Consider the following 7,640-nt stretch of genomic DNA (forward strand, 5'->3'; position numbering starts at 1 on the left):
TTTTATTGCTTGTTTGCCCAAACTTTTTATCGTCAGATTTTAAAAATCACCGTGAATTCGGAACTCTCAGATAACAATAACACATCTTTAAAATACACACATGCGTGTTAGTCGATGAATGGGTGAGGGGAGCATCCTCCTTGCCGTGGAATTGCGCAGTGGCCGCTGGAAGCTGACGCGCTTTGACCTGAAAGTGTGATTGAGTGAATGAAAGAAGAAAGCGCTCTAATGCTGTGACATAAATATGCAAATGAATGCTAATGAGGCGCACTGTACACCCACAGACAGCTGAAGGTGTTTAAAGCGCACGCGGGCGTGCAACAGTATGGTGGGAAAGCAGTCAATACTCTCTGTGCTGCCAGGTGCTGTCGGGACAGATTTTCCCGTGGTAGCGGCATCCCAGGAACATGTGTCCCCACGGCCTTCTCTGCGGCCGCCCCCTCTGCCGACACGCTGGCGTATATATGAAGCACGAGTGGCTAAAAGCTGCCGCACACAGGCTGAGGAGGACCCGCTGCACCTGCAGCAGAGCAGGTATGCTTGTTTCTTCTTCAGCTGCACAACTCGTCTTTCCTTCGTTTTTCCTCTTTTAATGACAGTTACGTTGTTTCTCTCAGCCTCTGTTTAGCCGATTTTCCACTTCCTCTGTGCCTCCGACAGCAGCATGTAATCCTGCTGCAGCCATTAGAAAGTCAAATGTTAGAGAGTTGATGCAAGTTCACCTCCTTGGAAAGAGCTGCAGGTCCGTTCAGACGTTGTAGTGTCGCACTCGCGCTTTTTAGTGTCGCAACGCAAAGCGCGTCTCAGCGTCGTTTGGTGCGGTCGCGGCCAGGCTTAAATCCTCCCAGCTATCTTGTCATTCCGACTACAGGCTTGGCGCGGAAAGTTTGATTTCCTTTAGTTCTGCGCAGGCCTGAACTTTCTGAGCCACAGATAGCGATTTGGTTGAGAAAGGATCTGCAGACTGAGCGCAGGCACGCGGCGCGCTCTTACATCCTGCTGCAGTACAAACGAGTGCGAGTCGTCCGAGGTAGAAGCGAGCTGTCTGACAAACTGATTTCTAAGAATAGCACAGAATTCAGAAAATAACCAGATGCTTTCCAGAGTTCCAACATTTAAATCAGTCACAAAAATCTGATTTTCTGGGACGAAAGCCATAAAGCTGCAAAGACGGTTCACTAAAACTTTTGAACGTGTTCATCACTGCTGAGATAGGTCGCCATAAACAACAGATCCATATTTCTATTGTACGCTAACTCATACTTTTAGTTATGATTTGATAGCTCGTTTTCTTTGCATCTGTAAGTGGATTGTTGAAGGTTTGCAGGGTAATTCTAATGAACACAGTCTCTGCTGTAATAGATGGCACAATGCTACAGAGCACTGTTTTCGCCAGGACATTTATGAGTGAGCCGTTATCCTCCTGGCTTTGCGTCTGCTAAGATCATGCAATGGTTTCATGCATCGGACACTTGCACTGTTACGCACGGGTGACTTTGAATATTTATTTCATGGCACCGAAGGTTGAAAGTGAATTAACAATTAATAAAGAAGTCTGCTGCCAGTTTATGGCGCCGTTTTAAAAAGACACCAGTGCGGAGCTTTAGTTTACCAGCACCGACCGACACAGAGTAGTGGGTCCAATACGCTGTATTTTTTTCACATCCGGTTTGAACCCGCATGTGAGCGCCAAAGAAGAACCACAGATCGGCTTGATCTGCAGATTATCTCGCTCGGGGAATGAAGCCCCAGGACTCATTCTAATACACCGGATTATGAGCTTTTGTGCTTTCAGCATGGCATCAGAGTGCCGGCTGTGGAGCTTTTCCACTGGTATAGATTCGCCAAGGTGGCCGATCAGCGCGCAAGGTAAGTCAAAGGTGCTCAGTGGATTTGTGCTGGCTCGGCTCTGAATGCGGAGATGAGGGGAGGTAGCTGAGATCGTTCTCCGGTGCTTCTTCTTTTCAGACGTGACCTTTCGGTCTAAATGGCATCTTTTATGAGGCTTTCTTTGTCACGCTGGCAGAGACTTGTCTGCGCCGTTTTCTCCGAGGATGCACCTGGTAGCTGAAACTTTGTCTCTTTTGATTTCCTCCTTGCTAGTCCCTGAACAGCAGCTGCTTTAAAACAAGCAAAAAGAGAGGCCCTTGCACTGTTCGAGACGGCGTTGGCACCGTTTTCCACGTCTTTAATGTTCCATCGCCCTTTGTCCACGATACAATATGGCCACTGTAAAGCATGACGTTTTGCAATAATAAAGCACAAGTTCAATGACGTGACACTGGGCTAAAAGCGCAGCGCGGGCCGGACGAGCCAAACACATCCCTGCGTTTGTTTTGTGCACCCGCAGTCAATTAACAGCGAGGCCTGGTCGCCGCGCCTTGATAAGCCAATTAAATTTATGTCTTCTATTTTTTCTATGGAGAGAAAAGAGCTGCGTTCTCTACTCGTCCGACGATTTTCTTACCATCACCTGGTGCTTTCCCCACAAGAGAGTAAACCAAGTGGGCCTGAATCATGCGGCTGTCATAGTCCCGCACCATTGTTTCTCGCTTCGATCACTCATTACCGGGATGTAACAAATCCTCGATTAGCTATGTTTTGTGTCATATTTTCATCCCCCGAGATTAAGCAGATGCTGCGATTGTAAAATCCAAACTGTAGGGCTACTCAAGACTGAAAGAGAGACGGACACTTGGTTGCAAGAGAGGGGAAGAAAAAAGCTTTGGGCACATCTTCAGAGGAATAAAACATCTAGGAGCCATAAACAGACTTCAACCTGCTCTATTTCAGCCTTTGTGTTGTTTGTGAATAATTAATGTTAATAGGGACAGGTTTGTATACTTTGAATGCAGGACCACAGGTGCGGAATGACAGGATGAATAACCGGCCCTGATTTTTGCCAGAGCTCGAGGGCTCTTGTCCAGGGTCTCCAAGCTGATGGAAAATATTGTCATGTCTTTGATTCGCAGCATTACTTTCACCGAGAACAAAGCCTGGTGATGAAAAGCTTATGTTGGAGTGAAACGGGCGATGACGGTGGCCGCTTCAGAGTCCTGAAAGAAAGAGAAAGGGGCCGAGTCAATGGCAATGCGCGCTTCTGGTTTTGTGCGCAAGTGCTCCATCTAACTCAAATAAAGGAGCCTTTCCAACTTTTAAAGGACCACTTTTTGCCTTTAATAAAGGCTAGACGGCTGTAGCCATTAAGCATATGGTGCTAAGGCGCTGGTCTTTTGTCCCCGTAAAGCCCTTGAGATACTAACTTGTGTTCCTTCCTGGATATTTAACTTCTCAAAAGCTCTAACTTTATGCGCTGGCAACAAGTGGCTCCGGGGCGCACGAACAGCTTTCCCAATTGAGAAAGCAGGGTGGCAAATACAGAAGACCGAGTGGATAAATTATTACCTCTGGACTGTATTTCTTTGTGGCGGCGCCTGGTGTACATTTAAGAAAAATTATTTTCCATTTTTGACCGCAGAGTGGAGAATTTAAAGGGGTCGAAGTGTTATTTTGGCGCATGAATATTACTAACAGTACACGCAGAGACTGGAGCTGAAACGAGCGGAGTAATTTCAACTGTCTTACAGCGCTAGAGTCAAATAAGACGAGTCACACAGAAATGGCACTTTAGCAGCCGCCTGTGATAAACTGTATTTGTCAGAGTAGTGCATTAGATGGCGCTGTACAATGAGCCGCCAATTCCAGTTAGAAGCTGTAACTAAATAAACTCGAATCCAAAAACCTCCTTGCGAACGTCCCGTTTAACTCACACTTTAGGTATTAACCCTGCAGTTGGTTTCGTCGGGTTCGTGCGTAAAAGGGTACCTTTGCTGTTTGGTTTTACTGCGCAATGGTGCGTTTACTGCTCAGCCGAAAAGGACAATGCTCATGTAAGTCCATGAAAATATTTACGAGAAGTATCTGAATAATAAACTGTAGCGATCCGCCTGGTGGAGGCAGCTGATATTGACCTCGGTGTGATTTCAGGTGTCTTTCGTAAGACGATGCATCACACAACGTACTTGGAATGCAGTCACCAACCGAAGAGACACAATGTACACATTTTAGGAAGAGTTTTTAAAGTGACCCTTTGCTTGAATTTTTATGTTCTACAAACTCACGTGTCTAATCTGAAGCAAAGCGCGTGTTAATTTTTTTTTTGCATTTTGATGGGAGCTGTGGGTATCTCCATATGATACACGCATTTGTTGAAAACGAGACATTTATTCATTAATTTACTTATCACTATTTCACCTCCTGCTCGGGGGAAATATCACTCAAAATGTCAGCTGTCAATAAAACTCGATCTTGTTTGGTTTTATGGGCATTTGTCGTCCAGTCAATAAATAAATAAATAAATAAATGTGTGTGTGTGTGTGTGCGCGCGCGCGCGCGCGCGCGTGATGGAGCCAGCTGGCCGTCTCTGGCCTCTGAAAACCCCCCTGGTGGACGGAACACGGCGGCCTGACCTCCGCGCCGGAGGACGGGAGATGCGCCTTTGACTGAATTAGCCATAAAGACGTCTTGCTATGATCTTTGTTGCTCCTGAAAGCAAAGTGGATATGAGCGGCATTGTGCACAGCTTTTGCGTGCCCCATCATGAAATATTACAGTCTATTCACAAGGAAGCTCCTTTGAAAAGATATGGAAATGAAGCAGACTGGACTGACTTGGAAGAAAATGTCATGGCGACGATGAATCGAAACTTATAAACGGACAAGAAGGCACCAACTTCTTGCGTTTTCGGAGAAATCTAAAAGTCTTCGAATTCAGTTGGGATGCTGGAGGCTGTGTGATGTCCAGAGGAAAAGCTGTAATTGCTCAGCCTACATGAGCTGACAAATGATCGTAAATTATCATTTTTTTTTCTTAAAAAATCCCCGAATAACTCAACAAAAAGTGATAAATTACAAATATGCTAATTTCAGTCATGGCCGTTTATACGTGTGCGTCTCCATCCATCTCCTACATTCTGAGCTGCTGATCCCCGTCGCGCGCTAGAGGACACTCAACCCGTTTAGTCCGAGATTCTTTGTTCACTTTCAGCCTCCAGGGAAGGTTTTTTTCTTTTAGTTTTTATACCCCGGACCCTCCACCCCATCCCTTACTCTGTCAGTTGCCAGGATTCAGAGGTGCAAAAGCATGCATCATTTTTCACCAGCTCTCCGTTTTGATATCGACAAAAGCTGCTGCTATGGAACAGCCTCTCCGCTTGTTCGCTGGCTTGAACTTCACTGATGTCCGACTGCTCTCTTTTCCTCGCCTGAACGCGACGCAGCGGGGATGGATTTGCAAGACAAATGCAGCTGTGTGTGAGAGAGAAAGTCAAGTGGCACAAAAAGGCCGTTTCAGTCAGCCGATGGGATGGAGAAAGTCAGCATTATGCGAACGTCAAATCAATCAAAAACAAAAGCCTGCATGCAGAAAATAATGAGTTTATGGTGCTGAAATGGCAGCTTATTTTTGGTCGGATTGGAAAGACTGGAGGTAAAGTATTGGTAGTGGTGATTAAAAAAAAATCAGTTTCATCCACAGCTTGTCAAGTGGCATTGCTCTGGCGTCGACGGACACATTCAGATATTCTTTCCGCATTTCTTTCTGTATGAAAAGGGGAAGCAGTGGGGGTGAAAGTGTAGTACCGGTGATTTTTGAATACTTGGATAAGCTGAAGAGGTGAAATAAAAGCATCAACACTGTAAATACCCATAACTGAGAGTGTGAGGTAACTAAGTTTTTTAGTCTCTAAATGATCTGCAGAGTTATCAGCGAAAAAGAGAAAATTATATCAAAACAGCTAGGTTACAGTTTGGTTGTTTTTTGTAAAAAAAACAAAACAAAACAACAACAACAACAACAACAACAACCCCAAAATCCCCCAGTCTTGTGCTGTGCTGCGCTGTGCCGTTCACGGAGTACAGAAACCAGACTCATATCTCAAAGTGTACATTGATGTAATCAGAGGCTGCACAAAACCTATGGAAATATATATATGTATTCACCGCACTAATCCTGTGTTTTATTGTCTCGTAATCAATTCCAAGAATCACTGACTCAAACTGCAAAGAGTAATGTGAAAGAAGTTTCTCCGGTTATAAAGGAAAATGAACTTCTGCGCTGTGCAAGTTAAAAAGTAGAAATATTAAAGTAAAAGTGCACCAAGAATATGTTTCCCGAACCCTATGTGAGGCAATAAAAAACTTTGTCATCATCAATGGGTTTAAATGTAGTCATCAGACATTTTCTTTTTCGTTTGCCTGCAGCTGAACCCAGCTATGATGTAAGTCAGATCTTCGGTGGCTGGTGGCCAGTGCCGACTGGGACAGCTTCCAGCCTCAGAGGACTGCGATTAACCCAGGAGCGGTCAAACTCGGCAGGACGCCCTCCACAACCAGCCACAGCTATTTATCCACTTTCCAATGAAACCAATTACTTTTACAGAAAGCCCCAGCGCCAACATTATATGTGTTGTTCTTGCAGACCAAAAGAGTATGGCTTTGAAAAGAGAGCCAGCCATGAAGTAGGAAACCCTCCTGAGCTGCTCCAGCAGGCTGTAAAATATACCTAAAGTCAGTATCCATGGAGACTACTTGGTGTGTGAGAGCCGCCTGGACGATACACGTGGATATTATTACTACTGCTATTTACTGTTCTTTGTCTTTTACTTGTTATTGTACAGAGTTCGTTTTTACACTGTTCCCCTGGGATTAATACACGATTCAGATTCTGATATCAGAACAGTAAAAGTGTTGGAGTTGCCACGAATTTCCTTCACGGAGCTACCAGAAGAAATGTTCTTAATGTAAATCTGCTTACACCTTGTTTTTATTTATTTATTTATTTTACAATGTGCTTGTTGCAGGACATCACAGCTTTTAACAAATTCAGGCATTTTAGCTTCTTTTTAAAAAAAATCAATTGAAGTATTTAAACAGTTGTAAAAGTCACAGCACGTTAACTTCACAGAACCTTCTCAGTCATTTTCATCTTCATTTCACTATGAAGGTGATCTTGCAGAAACAGGGAAATGCAAGCGCAAGCGCTTTTCCACACAAACTGTGTAAGAAAAATCTAGAAAACACATCCAGTTATTGTTTGACACATTAAGGACGCACTACTTCTTCCATTAACACTGAGCTGTGTAAGTGTAAATGTTCTTTTTTTTTACTGCTACTCGAGTAAGTTTCAGTCTGATTTTCACAGATGCAAGACCTCGAGCCAATTAACTTTAATTTATCATTATTATAATTTAATATTAATAAAAATATAATTTTATCATTTTCTAATGGTTATTTGTTGTGTAAAAATTTCAAGTGATTATATGACTCATAAACGCACAGAAAATGCTGCAACCAACACTGCAAAGTGCTGACAAACACAGGAAACCAAATAGCTTAAATAACACAAACCAACCACAGTGGTTGCCCCGGGTAACATGTTCACATTGCTTTTGGCAACTGACTTGCTCTGAAAAACACCCAAAGACGTTGAGTGCACTGAAGTCTTACAAATGTTAACTTCTCAGACTGTGTGACTAAAGATCATTTCTACTTTGTTTGGTGCTGATTAGCATTTTCCTTTACTGCTGAACTAAACTCTATGACACTCCATTTAAGGCTTTTCTTGACATTAGAATCCACAGG

The 7,640-nt window shown here is 43.8% G+C and overlaps 1 long non-coding RNA gene across 1 annotated transcript; it reads left to right on the plus strand.

The window, feature by feature from the left end:
* The first annotated feature begins 503 nt into the window (after window positions 1–503).
* LOC146554251 (uncharacterized) lies at window positions 504–7,272 on the plus strand. The gene is made up of 2 exons (XR_014889529.1): window positions 504–534; window positions 6,261–7,272. It is a non-coding gene; the product is annotated as an uncharacterized LOC146554251 (long non-coding RNA).
* Window positions 7,273–7,640: the final 368 nt, after the last annotated feature.

This window comes from Mchenga conophoros, linkage group LG18 (genome assembly GCF_057382185.1).
Source record: "Mchenga conophoros isolate Kocher_MC1m ecotype Shallow Benthic linkage group LG18, M_conophoros_male_GT1.1, whole genome shotgun sequence".
Classification (NCBI taxonomy): domain Eukaryota; kingdom Metazoa; phylum Chordata; class Actinopteri; order Cichliformes; family Cichlidae; genus Mchenga; species Mchenga conophoros.